General features: G+C 52.0%; 1 protein-coding gene across 2 annotated transcripts in view; it reads left to right on the top strand.

Annotated features, from left to right (window-relative positions):
• The first annotated feature begins 1,690 nt into the window (after positions 1 to 1,690).
• Positions 1,691 to 17,263, top strand: part of TMOD1 (tropomodulin 1) — an 81,628-nt gene continuing 66,055 nt past the window's right edge. The window contains exon 1 of one of the 2 annotated variants that reach the window (XM_055302199.1): positions 1,691 to 1,707. The gene's annotated coding sequence lies outside the window, so the exon portion shown is untranslated. Of the gene's footprint in view, positions 1,708 to 2,136; positions 2,221 to 17,263 lie in introns of those variants that run through there. The other variant, XM_055302200.1, reaches the window with a different exon arrangement.

Below are 17,263 nucleotides of genomic sequence, written 5' to 3'. Positions count from 1 at the left end.
CCTAAACGTCTTTAGATGTTAGAACAAAGTGCTAACAATAAAGGCAAATGTGGATATACTAAACTATGTTAAAATGAAGAATACCTGTTTGCCCAAAGGCATTATTATGATGGTGTGAAGGTAAAGCACACAGTGGAGGAATATTTGTAGATAGAACATATTCAGTGAACAAAAGACTATCCAGAAACAAAAGCCAATTTGAACAAACACTTCACAAAAAAAGGAAATCCAACTGGCTGACAAACATGAAAAGGTGCTCAACCCATTAGGACAAGGGAAATAAAAATTCAAATTTCGATGAGCAATCACAACTCCTCCCAGAACTGGTCAAGGCTTCTCAACTTTTGTTGATTTCAATTATTGAAGAATATGTGTACTTGTGCTGGAGGATATTAGTAAAGAAGTTTCACAGCAGCGCTATTGGCCGTAGCTAAAACCTAGAAACAAATGTCCATTAATAGTGAAGTGCATTAAAAAAAAAAACTGTGGTATATTCATGCAGTGGAAAACTCCACAGCCATGAAAGTTAAACTACAGCCACATGAAACCATACGGATTAATCTCAGACCGCAGAGTTGCAAATGGAGACAAATCATGGAAGAAAGGAGTCAAGGAAGTGATTACTGTAGGAGACAAGGAAGCCATCGTCTTAGAGGGAGCTGTGACCCAGAATCACAGGGGGTTGGTTTCTGGGCTGCTGGCAATGTTGTTTCTTGACGGAATGGTGGTTGCAACAGGTGTTCATGTGATAAAAATTCTTGAACCTGCACACTTAGGATGTGTATGTACTTCTCTTAAATGTTTGATTCCACAATAAAATGGTTTTAAAACAATCTGAAATAAAAACAAAACAATCTGAAATAAATCATTGCTTTATTTAAAAATGTGTGGCACATACCCCCTTGAAAAGAGCATTCTTTTACAGCTGTGAGGGTTTTTAATGTAGGGATACATTTTCATGGAAAACAAGATTTACAAAAACTAAAAAGGAATGTTTCTCATTAGTAATCCATACACCAGGACTTTTTTTAATTAAAAAAAATGTATTTGTTTGAGAGAGAGCATGAGCACAAGCCAGGGAAGGACAGAGGGAGAGGGAGGCTCCTCGCTGAGCAAGGCTCAATCCCAGGACCCCAGCATCACGACCTGAGCCCAACGCAGAGGCTTAATCGGCTGAGCCAGCCAGGCGCCCCTACACATCACGATTAAAAGAGACTTACATTATTAGGGTCTACCCTATGAGAAAGTTTCCCATAATAATTAGAAACCATGCCTTCAGAACATGAGAGACTCCGAACTCTGGGAAACGAACAAGGGGATGGTAGAAAGGGTGGGGGTGACTGGGTGACGGGCACCGAGGGGGGCACTTGATGGGATGGGCACTGGGTGTTATTCTATATGTTAGCAAACTGAACACCAATAAAAAATAAATTAAAAAAAAAAAAGAAGCCATGCCTTCTGCCCAGGCGAATTCCCTTTTATGAGCCATCTTAAAAATTCAGTTTCTGTTTGGGTTTAAGTGGTTTGTTCTGGAAAACGTGTTAATTGGCCTTTTAAGAAAGTGGGACTTTCGGGTTGTATTTTAGGTCGGCATTTTGGACACTTGATGCTCGCCGGGTAGAGAGAGGGTGCATCGGGCTCTGCTGGAAGTACGTGCTCACGGCGTTGTTGAGCTTCGGCTCACGGCCGACCTCGCTGGACCTGCTGGTAAGCGGGGGCAGGTGCTGCCGTCGGGGGCTACAGGTGCGGCAGCCGCTCGGCTGGCCCTGCTCCGCCCACCTCGCCCCGGGGAACTCTACCGCCCCTTAAACTCCCCCTGGCGCAAGCAGGGACACCGAGGCTCGGCCTCGGCCCCCGCCCCCACAGCCCTCCGTCCGCGGAGCGAGCCTCGGGGCGGCCCGCAGAGGTCGCCGCTCCCCGGCCGCGGACGGCGCGCGGCGCCCCGGCGCCCCCGAGCGGAGGGAGCGCGGCGGAGGGCGAGGGCGAGGGCGAGGGCGGCGGGCGGCGGGCGGCGGGCGGCGGGCGGGGCGGGGCGCGGTGACAGCGCGGAGCCGGGCCCGCCCCTGGCTCCCACCCCCGGAGCCCACAGCGCCCGCCGCCCGCCGCCCGCCGCCCGCCGCCCGCCGCCCGCCGCCCGGGAGCTCGTCCCGCCCCGCGCTCCGCTCGCCCGCCCGCCGCCCGCCGCCCGCCCGCCGCCCGCGCCCGCAGCTCTACGGCCCGGTAAGCCCCCCGCCCGGCCCGGGGACCCCTGGCGCTCGCGGGGCTCCCTGCCCCCGCGCCGGGGCCCCAGCCATATCTGGGCAAAATATTCAGCTGTCGCCGCCGCCGCCAAGAGGGACTGAGCGTGGCTCCCTCTATAAATAGCCGCCGCCTCGGGTTGCCTCCGGGGCTGCGGAGCCCGGGGTCGGGGGCCGGGCCGCGCGCCGCTGTGCCCCGGGGCACCCCCGTGCCTGGCCCTCCGCGCCGCGGCGGCAAACGGCGGAAGGACCCGCGCGCTCTGGCGGGGGCGGGGGCGGGGGCGGGGGCGGGGGGGGCTGTGCCGGGCGGGGGTCCTGGGCGGAGCGGCCGCCCCCGCGGACCCCGCGCACCCCCGCCCCCGCGGACCCCGCGCACCCCCCCACCCCCCGCGGCGGGGCTCTGAGCCGGCGGGCGCCGCGCTGGCGACAGGTGCCCGCCGAGCCCCCGCCCGAGGCGCCCGGCGGACGGGGACCCGGGGTCCGGGCCGCGCCAGCGGGTGGCAGGAAAAGTTTCCCAAACTGCGGGGCTGGCGCGGCGCGGAGCACCGGGACTCGCGCGTGCCGCCGACTTCCAGCAGCCGCTCCGCCGTCGCCCGCTCACCCGGCGGCCCCGCGTTCCCCGCTCGTCCGGCGGGTCGGGCCCGCGCGGCGGAGCCGGGCGTGAGGCGGGGGCGGCGGCGGCGGGGGCGGCGGCAGCGGCAGGGCGCGCACCTGCCCGCCGGCTTCCCGCGCGCACCTGCTCGCCGCCCTGGCCTGGGGCGCGGGGGGCACGGCCGCGCGCATCCCCGGGCGTCGGGCAAGCAGACACTGGCAGTCCCCGTGGCCCGGGCCCGTGCTGGGCTCTGGGTCCCCCCGCCCCAGTAGTCGGGGCCGCACACCTCCAGGAAGAGCGTCCCGCGGTAATTATGGGCACCTCTGCTGGGAGGCGGCCGTCACCCTCACAAAGCAGCCTGGGACTCAGATAGCTTTAGACCCAAGGAACCGGGCAGGACCAGAGGCTCCAGTCCAGCAGCTCCCTGGCCTCAGTTTCCCCATCTATACAGTGCCTATGATGTAGCCTTGGAGCCACCCAAGCAGCCCGCAACCCCCCACCAGCACAGCCCATTCCTGCCGTACCCACCCTGCACCTGGGCTCCACCTTCACTCTCTCCTCTTGGAGGTGACCTAGCCCCAGCTTTTCCTTATCCGAATCACAGAATCAGACCCTAACTCAGGTTTTGGGCCTCAGAGGGAGCATCCCCCAAATCCTCATCTTTCTCCTAGTGATGACAGTTGTTTTGTTCTTTGTCCAGGGCGGAGCAGAACCCCCTGCTCAAGGCCACGTGCCGCTGGACTGGCCAGGAGGCCTGCAGGCCCCACTAGCTTTTCTCATTTCTTTCCTGATCCTTCCTGCTTGTTCAGGCGGGTCTCGGGGATCTGTGAGCCTCCCCACCAATGCCCCCTCTTCTTTGATCCGCAGCTGTCCAGGACTTTCCCTCGCTCAGCCAACAGCGCCCTCATTCTGAAATTTCATTTTTGTTTCTACTTTACTTTCTATGATGTTTTCTCTAGACCCACCTCAAAGCCTCCCTGATAAAGAAGGAAGGGGAAATGAAGACAGTCCCATCAATTTGAGCCATACAACAAACAGCCAGGGTGAAAGCAAGGAATGTTGTCACTTTGGTTTATTTACTCCCCTTAATGAACCAATCTTGTGAACCCACATTTTAGACCATTTTGGCCCCTGGGTTGCTCCCAGCTGAAGTAGAAAGCCAGCGCCCTCTAAAAATAGCCTCCGCCCCACCTTATCAGGGCCTCACACCATCTCCCTCAACCCGGGTAGGGCTGCTTCCTGCTGCTCAGCAAAAATGTAAAAACAGGGAGTAGGTAGGTATTTAGTGGCAGCTCTGAGTGGACTGACCTGGAGGTTAGGACACCTGTCTCCAACCCCAACTCTACCGCCCACTTAGAGTGACCTTGAGCTATGAGGGGGTGTTGGGCAAGCTGGTCCCCAGTAGACCTAGCATGAGAAAAGTGAAGTGCCGCCCTGTGAAGAGGAGGGAAAGAGTAGGAGAAGGTGGCTTCCCAGGAGCCAAGGGAGGGGAGAGCTCAGTGGCAGTTGCTGCGGAGAGATAGAGGGGCTGAGGACTGGGCAGGGGCCACCAGGATTGGCAGGTGGTCGTGAGTGACTTTGGCCCGGGGTATTGCAAAGGGCTCAAACGTGGGATCTGCTACTGCTTTAGGGGGGCGGTGACCCAGCCTGTGTCTGAGCCTCAGTTTTCTCCTCTGTGCAATGGGCATATGGGTTGCTGTAGGGATTAAGTGAGACGATGCTGGGAAAGCCCTCAGCCCAGTGTTTGGTACCTGCAATGCCATTTCTAGCCTTAGCGAGAGAAAGAGGCAGAGGCTAATGGGAGCTGAAGACATGGGGACAGAGCCTGCCACTCCTGAAAGCTGGGCTGAGAAAGGAGCAGGGAGGGAGGGTAGCAGGAACTGGAAGAGGTGGAGAAGGACCCAGAAGAGGGGAAGAGGCTGAAAAGAGAATACAAGGGGTGTGCTTAAGGGGGGGGGGGGACCGGGGCCTGCCTTAAACACCTTTTCAGCGTCACGGGCTCTAGAATCACATTCCTCTAGAATCAGGATAAGCAAAGAAATAAAACAAAGCCCGTCCCGGCTCAGCCCCCTGTGTTCCGTTGGCAGGCTTCAGTATCTGCGAAGGAGGGTGGTGATGGGCCAGGAAGGGTAGTTTGACTCTGCCCAGGAGCCTTGTGACCTTGGCTTGCTTACTTCTGAAATGACATCATCTATCGATGACTCCTGCTGAGTCCAGGAGTCGTAATGGCCTTTTCCAGTCAGTGTTTTGATTTTTCAGTCTCACTAATGGACCAGCCCGGCAGCCAACATTTCTAAAGAGGCCAATTCACTTTTCGCTTAAAGCCAGAACACCAAATAGATCAATTATTTGGCTGCTCGGAGACGTTATCAGTTTAAAGCCACAGTCCTGTTTCTATGGGAGAACATGAATCACAGGGCATAATTCCGAGGCCCATTTCCTCTCTTTCGTTTTATATGATCCTCCTTTGGTTAATTGTGAAAGGACCCGACTCTCTTTGCTCCTAATGATAACGAGAGAATGAGCTCATTGGAGTCAACCTAGGACATGTCTGAGAGGTTTTCTTTGATATTGGGAGGTGCTGGGTCCTCGCCTGATCTGAAAAACTAAACAGATGCAAGCATGTCTTCTGTTTCTCTTTTCTTGCATCCTTTTGTGTTTCTCTCAGACAAAAACACATCTGTGAAAGGCTGAAGTTACTGTGCATGGGGAGGAGAGGGGGAGGCAGGCCGCGCCCAAGCACCTGCGTGTCCCTGCCTCAGGACATCTTCTCAGGGTCCGTAGCCGGAGTGAGAGACTGCTCACCCTGAGGCTTCTGGGTGGTGACCCCAGGGCCCTTCCTGGAGATAATTCTGTTGGGTGATGAGTTGTGGCCACTGGGGTGTTCACCCTCCATGTCCCTGGGAACTGAGAGAAGCAGCAAATGCCTCTTGGCCTCACTCAGTCTCCTTCATGGACTCACCTCTTCTCCTCTCTTAAATGTCAGTGACACTCTCAACCCTATTCTCTTTCCACTCTGCATCCACATCTGCCTACAATCCCATTCACCCCCAGGCTCCAGCCACCAGCTATAAACTCCCAACTCCCAAATTCGTATGTCCCGCCTGAGCTGCTCTCAGCTCCAGGCATCTATGACTCCTGCCAATCAGACACAGCCAATGGGGCCTCCCAAAGGCACTTCACACCCAACAGGCCTGACTCAGGCTCATCACCCACTCTTCCTCCAGTGTCCCCCATCTTGGTTAACATTAGTAACATCATCCACCCCGGCACCAAGCCAGAGACCTCCCTTTCCTTCACCACCTCATTTATTTGGTCAAGAGTCCTATCAATTCTACCTTCCAGAATATTCCTTCCGTTCATTTCTATCTCCACAGTCATGACCCCAATCAAGTACTTGCCGTCTCCTCCTTGAGCTACTGCCAGGGGCTTGTAAAATCTCTCTGCACCAAATCGTTTCTTCTTCTATGCCTCTGTTAAAAGATCTTTATGAAATGTAGCTCTGACCCTTTTATCCTTCTCCCTTCAGAGGCTCCCCATTTCCTACCAGATCCTTAGCATTGAACCCATCAAAGGACCAGCAAAGAAAGACGCAGCCCCAAGCAACTTCTCCAAAACCATCTCTTGGCACTCTTGCAGATTCTCCTTACCTTCTGGCCATGGTACAAGCCTGTATGCCTTGATGGCTTCCTGTCTTTGGCCCTGCTCTTCCTTCTGCCTGGAATGCTGTTCTCTCCCCTCCTAACAAGGCGAATCCTTTAAAGCAAAGCCCCTCATTGCCTTACCTGTGCTCTCTCGGCCCCCAAATGGACCTCAGAGCACCAGCCGCAGTGTGTTCCTAACGGGATCATCTGTTACATCCTTATCTCTGACTGGACTGACAGCTCCGTGAGGACACTTTATGGCTTATTTATTTCTGCTTCCCCAGTGTTCCAGGTCAGAGCTCAGAGCTTGGCACAGTGCAAGTACTTTATGCGGTGATAAATGACCATTGGATGAGTGAATGAGTGAGGAAAAGGGTGAAAGCCCAGTGACAGCCATGACAATCACAAAACACCAGCCAGTATCTACAGCATGTTTTCCCACCGGACCATTGATTCCATGAGGGGAGAAACCACGCCTACTCTGCTCCCCCTGACTCTGTAACCCCGTCAGCCCCATCCCAGTAAATAGAATGAATCCATGATCTCATTTGAAACTCGGGAATCCTGTAAGGGGAGAAGGGGACGGGCAGGTATTATTAACCCTCTTTTGTTGATGGAGGACAGTGAACCAAATAGGAATCATTCCAGATCATCCAACTAGAGCACGTAGTCCAGAAAAACCAAAGTGCTCTCCAGGGTTTGGGCAGCTTGAGGAGTGAGAGCCCTTGTGTTCTATACTAGGGCTTCTCTGGCATTTGAATCATTTGGGATCTTATTAAAATGCAGACTCTAGCCCAGTAGGCCTGGGAGCTGTTCTGAGATTCTGAATTTCTAATACGCTCCTGGTGCCTAATAAGCTCTAATCATTTTATTAAGCAATAGGCTTAATTTCCTAAGAAGCTCTAATAAACACCTCATAATGTGAGGTTCGTCCTGCATACACAGACTACCACACTCTGAGCACCGAGGTGAGTGCTAGTTATCTCAAAGTCTCCCCTTGGCCATTGCATTAAGACGTCGTTTTTATTAAAATCTATAAATGAATTCATTTAAGCCCTGACTCAAAATCCAGGGCTCTTTCTGGTTGGGTTGTTGTTTTTTGTTTTTGTTTTGTTTGTCGTTAATGGAGCACATGCAGGGCACCCAGAAAGAGCCTGATGGGGCAGGTGGTGGGGGAGGCATGTGAGGGAGGCAGCGGCAGGAACAGAACAGGCAGGTGGCAGGGACCCTGGTGATGGGACACATGATTGTGGGGAGGGGCCTGTGGCTGCAACATGCAGGTGAGGGCAAGACCCCAGAAACGGCCTGTTGTTGGAAGGGTCAGGCTGAGCAGCAGTGGGTGATTTCCATCTTCTGTACCCTTCCTTCCTTCTCCTTTGCATTCTGGAGAAATTTAGGCCCAGATGGGTCTTTTAAGCCCAACTCCCCAGTTCCTGGCCAACCTAAAACCTGTCTTCAGACTATTGTGTCCCATCGCCTTTTCAGGGCACACTGCTTCCAAGCATGGCATCTATGAGCAGGGGATGAGTGCTCCCAGTGGCTGCCCAGGTGCCCCCCTCAGAAACCACTCAGAAGACAAGGGTGAGGGGGGTGCCAAAGAGGGACTTCCTCCTGGCAAATCCAGAGAGATTTACAAAGTCAGATCAGAAGACAACGTTGTATGCATTTGTTTATGTTTTTTATACTGCATTCCATTTACACTATTAAAAGGGTTTGAGGTCACTTAAAATAAACCTGAACAGGCAACAGAGCTGGTAAGAACAGAAGTTTTAAAAAGACAGGGCAGCAAGCTTGAAAACCAGAATTATGAAACCCTGAGAATCTGGTGGGAGCTAAGGGCCATGCTCTTAACTTTTTCTGGAGAAAAATGAATGTACCTCTGCATGACAGTTCACATGTCACTTCAGCGGGCGGGTGGGTCCCCCTGGAGGCCACTCAAAGCCCAGGGTAAGAACATCCACCACAGAATGAAGAGAGGAAATCAGGCCAGCGTGTTGGCTGAGATGGCAACTGTTTTTGGACACCCAAGTCAGCTCTGGGATGAATCATGACAGCCAAGGGGCAAGGGCACAAGATGCACTGGGGGATGGTTGGTGTCTGATGAAAAGATCACCAATTTTCAGGAGAGCGAGGTGTTTTCTGAGCCCTGATTTTTAGAGTGTACATCACAATGGTGAACATGAGGTGGAAGGCAGTTTAGCATAGGGCTTAAGAACACAGACTCTGAGACCACCTCTCTGGGTTCAAATCAAATGTCTGCCTGTGACTAACTGTGTAAATTCAGGTCATTTTAAACTCTCCATGCCTCAGTTTCTCCTTCTATAAAATGGAGTTGTTGTGGGGATCTGTTTCACCATCTATAAATTGGGGCTAAATTAGTTATCACATGGCACTATATAAGACTGCACCTGGGTGTGATGTGGTTGGCGTCACACAGCGTAAGCGATGATGAGAAGGCAGCCCGGCGTCGTGGTGATGCGTACAGTCAGATGGGGCCTTGTCTGGATTCAAACTTCAGCTCTAGTACTTACTAGCTTTGTGATCTTGGTCACCGTATTAAGTTACATAGCGTCCCCCCAAAATCATGTTCATCTGGAACCTCAGAATGTGACCTTATTTGGAAATAGGGTCCTTGCAGGTGTAATTAGTTAAAATGAGGTCTCCCTGGATTGGGGTGGGCCCCAAATCTGATGACTGGTATCTTTATAAGAAGAGGAGTGGGGATCCCTGGGTGGCGCAGCGGTTTGGCACCTGCCTTTGCCCAGGGCGCGATCCTGGAGACCTGGGATCGAATCCCACGTCGGGCTCCCGGTGCATGGAGCCTGCTTCTCCCTCTGCCTATGTCTCTGCCTCTCTCTCTCTCCCTCTCTCTGTGACTATCATAAATAAATAAAAAATTAAAAAAAAAGAAGAGGAGTGGCCACACACAGGGTATAGAAGGGCCTGTAATGACAGAGTCAGCGATGCAGGTGCAAGCCAAGAAATGCCATGGAGGACTGGCATCGCCAGGAGCTAGGACAGAGGCACAGGACAACAGACTTTCCCTCCGAGCCTCCAAAAGGAACCAACCCTGCTGACATTTTGATTCCGTTTTTGAACACTCTGAGTTGCAACAGAGTAATTTTAAGCCATCCAGTTTGTGGTGATTGGCTACGGCAGCCCTAGGAAGCTAATACAGGTGGATTACTGCGGTTCAGGTTCTGCATCTGTAAAACGGGAATTAAAAAGTACCTACTTCGGGGCACCTGGGCGGCTCAGCGGTGGAGGGTCTGCCTTCGGCTTGGGTCATGATCCTGGGGTCCTGGGATCGAGTCCCATATCAGCTCCCCATAGGAAGCCTGCTCTTCCTTCTGTGTCTCTGCCTCTTTCTCTATGTCTCTCATGAATAAATAAATCTTTTTTAAAAAATGTACCTACTTCATAGAGTTATTTAGATTGTATGAAATAATCTGTATAGTGTATTACCATGCCCATTAGACAGTATGTACAGAATAGCGCTTGCTATTATAAGGTGCAGTGACATACTGGGCATAACGCCCCAAAGATTTGGTTAATAGCATTCTACTCTATGTCTGCATTAGAATTTACATACACAGTGTCCTACGGATAAGCTTTGATGTGGCTCCCATTTTTTGCTAATATAATCAGATGATTTGTACATATATCTTTGTACAATTCGGTGACTAAGTGAACAAGATGAATTCCTGGAAGTAGAATTGCTGAGTCAAAGGGCATGTGCAATTGGGTGGATATGGCTTAATTTGCCTAAACGAAGGTAAACCCATGTGAGCTTCTCTTCTATGTGACAGCACCGGTCTCCCCCGCAACATGTGAACACTGGGAATTCTCAGGCTTTTGCATCTTTGTCAGTGTGTTGGATGAGAGACAATGGCTCATTTCTTAATTTACCTTTCCATAGTTATGAGCGAGCATCATTATCTACTCATAGGCTTTTTGGCCTTTTTTTTTTTTTAGGTGAATTGCCTGTTCCTTTCCTCTTTCTATATTTTCACTGGTTTGGTTTTGTTGTTGTTGTTTTGGTTTGCCTTGGCTTTTTGGTAGGACTCTTGTCTATTAAATGAATTAGCCCTTTGTTCAATGGGCAGCAGATATTTTTCCCCCATTTGCCATTTGCCTTTGTCATTGTTCATGATAATTTTCATATTGATTTTTCAGAAAATGCAAAGGTGAGCTTCATAAGCCGAATGTTATGCTAATGCCTGCTGAGAGGCAAGGTGACAAGTTGTGTTTGTAAAATGGAGAATGAGAAGAGGAATGAAGTCCACAGGCTTTTCTACAAACCAACTTTTATTCTTTTGATTTATGGCCATCAAAGCCAGTAATAATGCTAGGCATTCACTCATTTACTTAGCAAACCTGCCCTCAGCACTTGAGGGGTGCCAGCTTTGTGTGGGATCATGCGGGAGAGAGAGGTGCTTGCTCCCAAGTGGCTTTCAGTCTTGCGGACAGAGGGGTACAGTAAGACGATGCTTCTGATGGTAGAACTCTGATGGCCTCTTCCATTTGTATTAAGATACTTGGCTTGCTAGAAGCCTTTTCAGCTGGGAGAAAGATGGTGTAGAAGAGTCTGGGCCTGGTGACAACTCCTATTCTTGAACTAGGAGAGTTGCAGGGAGGAGAGGAGAAGGAGCCACAGAGCAGACGATGGCCTGGTTCGCAGGCCAGCTAGGGTTGGGAGATGGTTTCCGAGCCCTTTCCTGGAACCCTGTTGCTTATAGTGATTTGTGCAGTGACTCAGACACTGTGATGACCTCAGGAGATGAGAAATGAAAATACAAACTGATGCATGCACACACACACACACACACACACACACACGGCCTTCCTAATTTAAACCATTGGACAACTTTGGCGGACATGTAGACCTTTGAGATTCCTATGTCGTGGGATGGGGCTCATAGCAACTGCAGAAGGAGACAGAGTCAAACACTGTGTTTAGTTTCCCTGCTTTTTCAGCAGGTGTTTTCCCACATGACTAAGAGAATGAGCTCAGCTGGGGAAAATAAAAGCAAACAGGCCAAAAAAATAAGTCTTTTAAAGATAGTTGGTCTCTGAGTCCCCATCCTCCCCACTCAGTGGCCCCAAACATCTTTCCTAATAGAACCAAGTCTTAAATCTCATCTTTCAACTCCCCAACAACCACCACCATCAGCAGAGACATCAACTGTCTCTGGAAGGCCTCATCTGGAACTCTGTCATCCCCACTCGCATGCCTTTGGTAACCCCTCCCCACTACCCCACTACCTCCTGAATCAGCCCAGCGCATCTCGGGCCATTGTTTTTTTTTTTTAATGTTAGAAAGTTTCTTGCACAGATTGTAAATCCATGTCCTGGTAATCTATGTCTTCTGCCTGCTGGGGAGCCACAGAACACATCTGTTCCTCCTTCCCAGGATCAGCACATTACGGGTTTAAAGAGTGTGACCATGTCTCCCCTGGTCCTTCAACGGTTCTTCATATGGTCCTGCCATCCTTTTCTGGACTCAGCACCGCTCGTGAGAAAAGGTCCAGTTCACAGAAGAGGTTGCCCACATGGTCAATAGTCATATGAAATATACTCAGCATCATCAGTGAGCAGGGAAATGCACAATGAGATACCACCACCCACCCGCCATCATGGCTGAGGCTAAAATGAAAAGTACTGACCATAGCAAGAGTGGACAGGGTGCAGAGCAACTGGAACACTCATCATCACTGGTGGAAATGTAAAATTGTGCCGTTACTTTGGGAAAGCGTTTGATAGCATCTACTGAAACTCAATGTGTACTTACTCTGAGCCAGCAATTTGACTCCAGGTATGTACCCAAGAGAAAATAAGCCATTGTTTCTACCACAAGATATTCATAACCCTATTTATAATTACCAAATACTAGAAATAACTCAAGTGTTTGTTACCAGCAGGGTAACTAAATAAATTATGGTCTAATTCATTTAATGGAATACTACACATCAGTGAAGAAGAATGAGCTGTTGCTAACATGCAACACGGATGAATCTCACAGATGTAATGCTGCATGAAAGAAGCCAGATTGAATGTTTGCATTTATATGATGTTCAAAAAACAGTTAAAGCCAATCTGGGTTTTTATTTAAATTTTTTATTTATTTATGATAGTCACACACAGACACACAGACACAGAGAGAGAGAGAGAGAGGCAGAGACACAGGCAGAGGGAGAAGCAGGCTCCATGCACCGGGAGCCCGACGTGGGACTCGATCCCGGGTCTCCAGGATCGCACCCTGGGCCAAAGGCAGGCACTAAACCGCTGCGCCACCCAGGGATCCCCCCAATCTGGGTTTTAAGGTCAGAATAGTAGCTATACTTGAGGGAGATGGACTGGGAGGAAGTATAAGAGCATTCTGGTGGCCTGGAAATGTCTCATGTCTTCATCTGAGTGGTGTTTACATAGGTACGGACATGGAAAATTCAGGAAGCTGTACTCTCAAGACTTGCACACTTGACTATATATAAAACCAATGCCTTATTAAGAAAGAAAAAAGTCACCCCTACTAATGAAAGAGTGGTGGCCCAGAGCTAAGCTCCAGAGGAAGCTGAGCAAGACCAACACTGTCTTGCTTCAGCCACTGTACTTTGATTAAAGCAGCTGAGATCCCACCATGACTTTGGGGGCCCATGCCTCATGCCATCAACTGACATTAGGTCAATAGTCACTTGAGAACCCCTAAATCTTTCTCATGGCTGCTTAGCTATGTCCACCCGTCTCATGCTCATAGGGTTGGCTTATTTGGTCTCAAGTGTTGTGGGACTGAGAAAAGGGGAAGGAAACCAGCAGTCTAAACTATATTACCTTTATCTCATTCCCTTCGTATGGCATCCCTTGAGGGGTGAATGCTGTGCCCTCACTTTAAAAACAACTCCATAGGGCAGCCTGGGTGGCTCAGGGGTTTGGCACTGCCTTCAGCCCAGGGCCTGATCCTGGAAACCCGGAATTAAGTCCCACGTTGGGCTCCCTGCATGGAGCCTGCTTCTCCCTCTGCCTATGTCTCTCTCTCTCTCTCTCTCTCTCTCTCTGTGTGTGTGTGTGTGTTTCTCATGAATACATAAATAAAATCTTAAAAAAAAAACAAAAGCAACTCCATAAATGTCAGAGGTACTGTGTGATATGACCAAGGCTGCCCAGCCAGACAGAGCCCAGCAAGGGCCAGATCTGTGTGACCCCTACTCCAAGCTCTGCCTTTCTACAGGCTGACCAGAGATGAGGCCTCATCTATAAAGTAGGGCTCATGGCCTAGCTGTACACCCTGGTGGGGGTACATGGGAAAGACACCGTGTGTGTGACGCTACCCCAAGGATCTCTATATGAGTGTTATTCTTCCAACTTAATTATAAGCTTCCTGAGGGCCAGGAAATGTCTTAATTTCTGTCTGTGCCACAAAGTCCCACCATGCCCTGCACATAGTAGGTTGTCAGTAAATACCCAATGAATTGGGTTGGAGAAACTGAGATCCAGAGAGATCTAGCAACGTGCCCAACTTGCACAGCAAGTCCTCAACGAACAGGACTTGTAACCAGATCCTCTGACTCCCATCCCAGTGCTCCTTCTGCCATTGCACAGTGGGCCCTGCTTCCTGTAGACCGCAGGGACTGGAGATGCTAATGGGTTGGAAGATACTAAGGAGAAGGGACAAGGACCATCTGAGGGGAGACAGGGCTGAGTCTGGCCCTGGGGCCTTCAGGGTCTGTGTCCTGGGGAGAGAGCTGGGGACAGGTTGTAGGTGACACAGTTGCATAGAACCGTACTCTCAGCAGAACGCTGGGTTTGGGTGAATGCTCTGCAGTTAGTCTCTTGAAATTCTTAATTTTTTCTTTGGATTTGTATTTTTAAGTGAAGTCCCGTGGCCAACGGAGCATGCACCAGGGCTTAGAGCGTCTGCCCATATGATGTCGCACCTTCTGCTGCCACTCTGCTTCCTGGGGGTGGGTTCTCAGACCCCAGCTGCCTCACCTGCTGGTGCCCCTATTTCCTGCCAGCCTCCCCGCATCTACCACTGGGGATCTCTGGTACATTCTGCAGGGCAAGCATCTCATCCAACCCTGTCCAGCACTGAGATCCTGATACCGCCTGATGGCCCATTTCTGTGTGTTGGGGCAGTGGCCCCCTTGTGTGAAGGGGAGATGCCTGGCTTGACCATCTGGCCCCCATCAGGGCAGGGGGAGGAAAGTGGCAGTGAGTGGATTTGGTGTGCATGCTTTGTGTCGTAGCACATGGCACCTGTGTGATTGAGACAGTAAACGATAAGAAAACACTATGACACATCAAGAGCAAGACCGTGAGGGAAAAGGCGAAACTTTATATCTTGGTGCCTTGAATGGCTCTTTTTTCCTGATTTTGAACAGAGGACCTTATGGTCTTATTTTACAGTGGACCCAGACCCGGCCAATTTGGCAGCCAGTCCCGCCGGGGAGATCTTTCCCAGGACTGGGGAGGGGCTAGGCGTCAGCCGAGGGCTCTCTGGGGAAGCAGCATGGCAGGGCATGTGGGCCTAAGTGGCTGGGAAGCTCGGCCCGGTCACCTGCTCTCTGGCTGGATCTCATCACAGGTGACAGCACGCCCTCAGGCACACTCACTTGGTGCGCTGCAGGGACCAGGCAGGTGGTCGAGGCTTATAGGCTGCTAAGGTCTCTGCACACTGCGTGGTTGCTGGTAAGGATTCTTGCGTCCTTTTCAATGACCCTGTTCTAAAACCTAAGCATTGAGGAAATTAAGCTCCCCAAGACATCCAGTCCCTGCTTGTCTATCCCTTCCACACCCTACTTGGCAGCCCCCAGCCCTGACCAACCCAGGGTTGGTGGACTGTCTCCCCTTGGGGGTCACTGGCCTGCACAGGAATTCGGTCATCTGCCCCACTCCCTGGGCCTGCAGCCCTGACTAAGCTGTGGGGAGGGAGCCCTCACTTTGCGCTAGGCCCGGGGCTGCACGCTGAGATGCGGAGCTGGTCAGCTGGCAGAGAGGATGGGGTGCTGAGGGGCCAGGGAGCACAGTCTTCTCTAGGTGGCAGCACTGCTTCCCCGCTCCCTGGAGGTTGTGAGGGAGAGGCCAGCCTCTCCAGTTAGGAGGTTGGGGGGAGCCTGGGTGGCTCAGCGGTTGAGCACCTGCCTCCCGCTCAGGTTGTGATTCCAGGTCCCAGGATGGAATCCTGCATCAGGTTCCCCAAGGGGAGGCCTATGTCTCTGCCTCTCTCTCTGTGTCTCCAATGAATAAGTAAATAAAATCTTAAAAAGAGAGAGAGCAAGAGAGAGAGAGATCAGGATGTTTCACTCTCTGGAGGGGCTGTGCCTCCAGGACTTAGCAGGACTTCAGAAGGCCTGGAGGTGGGGAGAGGGCACTGCAGGCTGAGAGGACAGGTGGGAGGACTGAAATGTCAGGGCTGGCCGGGGCCAGTGGGCTGGCACAGCCAGAAGGTCTGGGCTGGATCAGAAGCTGGGGAGGCCCAGAAGCCACCAGCTCTCCGTTGGCCTCAAACCCCAGGCCGAGGAGTTTGCTCTGTGTCACAATGACACCTTCGAAGGGGGCTTTCAGTTCAGGAGCACCATCAGAACTGATTTTCATGAAGATCGTTTCAAGGCTGAGTGTAGTCTTGGAACTGGAAGACAGGGAGGCAGGGGAACTGAGGCAGGGAGAACTGAGGCAGGGAGCGGCTGGGGGGCTGTTGTGGTAACGTAGATTTTAAAAAGTCAAGTCCCGTGGAAAGGGAGAAGAGGAACAGATAAAAAGGACATGAGAGAGATAGGCCTCTAGTCACAAAAGGACAGTAGGGTAGGATTCCATTGAGATGAGGTACCTGGAGTAATCTCATTCATAGGGACGGACATAGATGGCGGCTGCCCGGGGCTGGGGAGGACGGAGGGCAGGACGGGGAGTTAGTGCTTGATGGGGACAATGTCAGTCCGACGAGATGAACAAGTGCTGTCCAGTGTGGCGGTGATGGCTGCACAGTGTGGCTGTGCTGAATGACACCGAACTGTTTACTTAAAAAGGTTAAACCGGTCAATTTTATGTTATGTGCATTTTGTCACTATGTCAAAAAAAAAAAACAAAAAACCCTGAAGTTCAAAAAATAAGAGAAAGAGGGAGAGGACTGAGGGGCATGGGGACTGACCAGAGCGACGGGAGTGGGAAGGGAGAGCACAGGCTGGCTCCAGGTGTGGGGCCTGGTGTGCGAGGCTGCTCAGGTGCATCACCCAGGTGAGGGGAGGGTGGGGGGGCAGGCGGGGCCCAGGGCAGGCCTGGGGGTCTCAGGAGCCGGGGCTGGAGAGACTGGCTGAGAGGCATCAGCTTATCACTGGTCACTGTACCCACACGGGAGATGAGAAGGCCCGGCCGAAGCGTGAGGTGTGAGGAGAGAGCAGAGCCCAGGGGCCGAGTGGGCCAAGGAGAACAAATGACCCAGTCCTCCAGGAGACTGAGGTGGGGGGGGTGGGGGGGGCAAAAGGAAGGAGAAATGCGGAGTCTGAGCTCTCTCACTCTTGCTCCTGCAGGGCTCATTCACGGTGCCTGAGTGCGGTGAGGGGAGTGTGTGGGAGAGAGGGTGAGCCTCCCAAGGGCTGCGGGAGGGTGGGGTGCTCATGGGAGTCCAGCAAGAGCCACAGCAATCCAGGGCCGAGGGCACAGGGTGCTTCTGGGGACATGGCTTCTCCATGTGTCTCTCAGTCCCGTGAATTCACCCTCCTCTGAGGACTCTTACGCCCCTAAATGTCTCTTCTGTCGTGGCCTCAGCCTCCACCTGCTCATGGTGATCCCCTCTCCTC

This window comes from Nyctereutes procyonoides, unplaced genomic scaffold (assembly GCF_905146905.1).
Source record: "Nyctereutes procyonoides isolate TBG_1078 unplaced genomic scaffold, NYPRO_anot_genome, whole genome shotgun sequence".
In the NCBI taxonomy this organism is placed as follows: Eukaryota; Metazoa; Chordata; class Mammalia; order Carnivora; family Canidae; genus Nyctereutes; species Nyctereutes procyonoides.
This window is presented reverse-complemented; position numbering and strand designations above follow the sequence as displayed.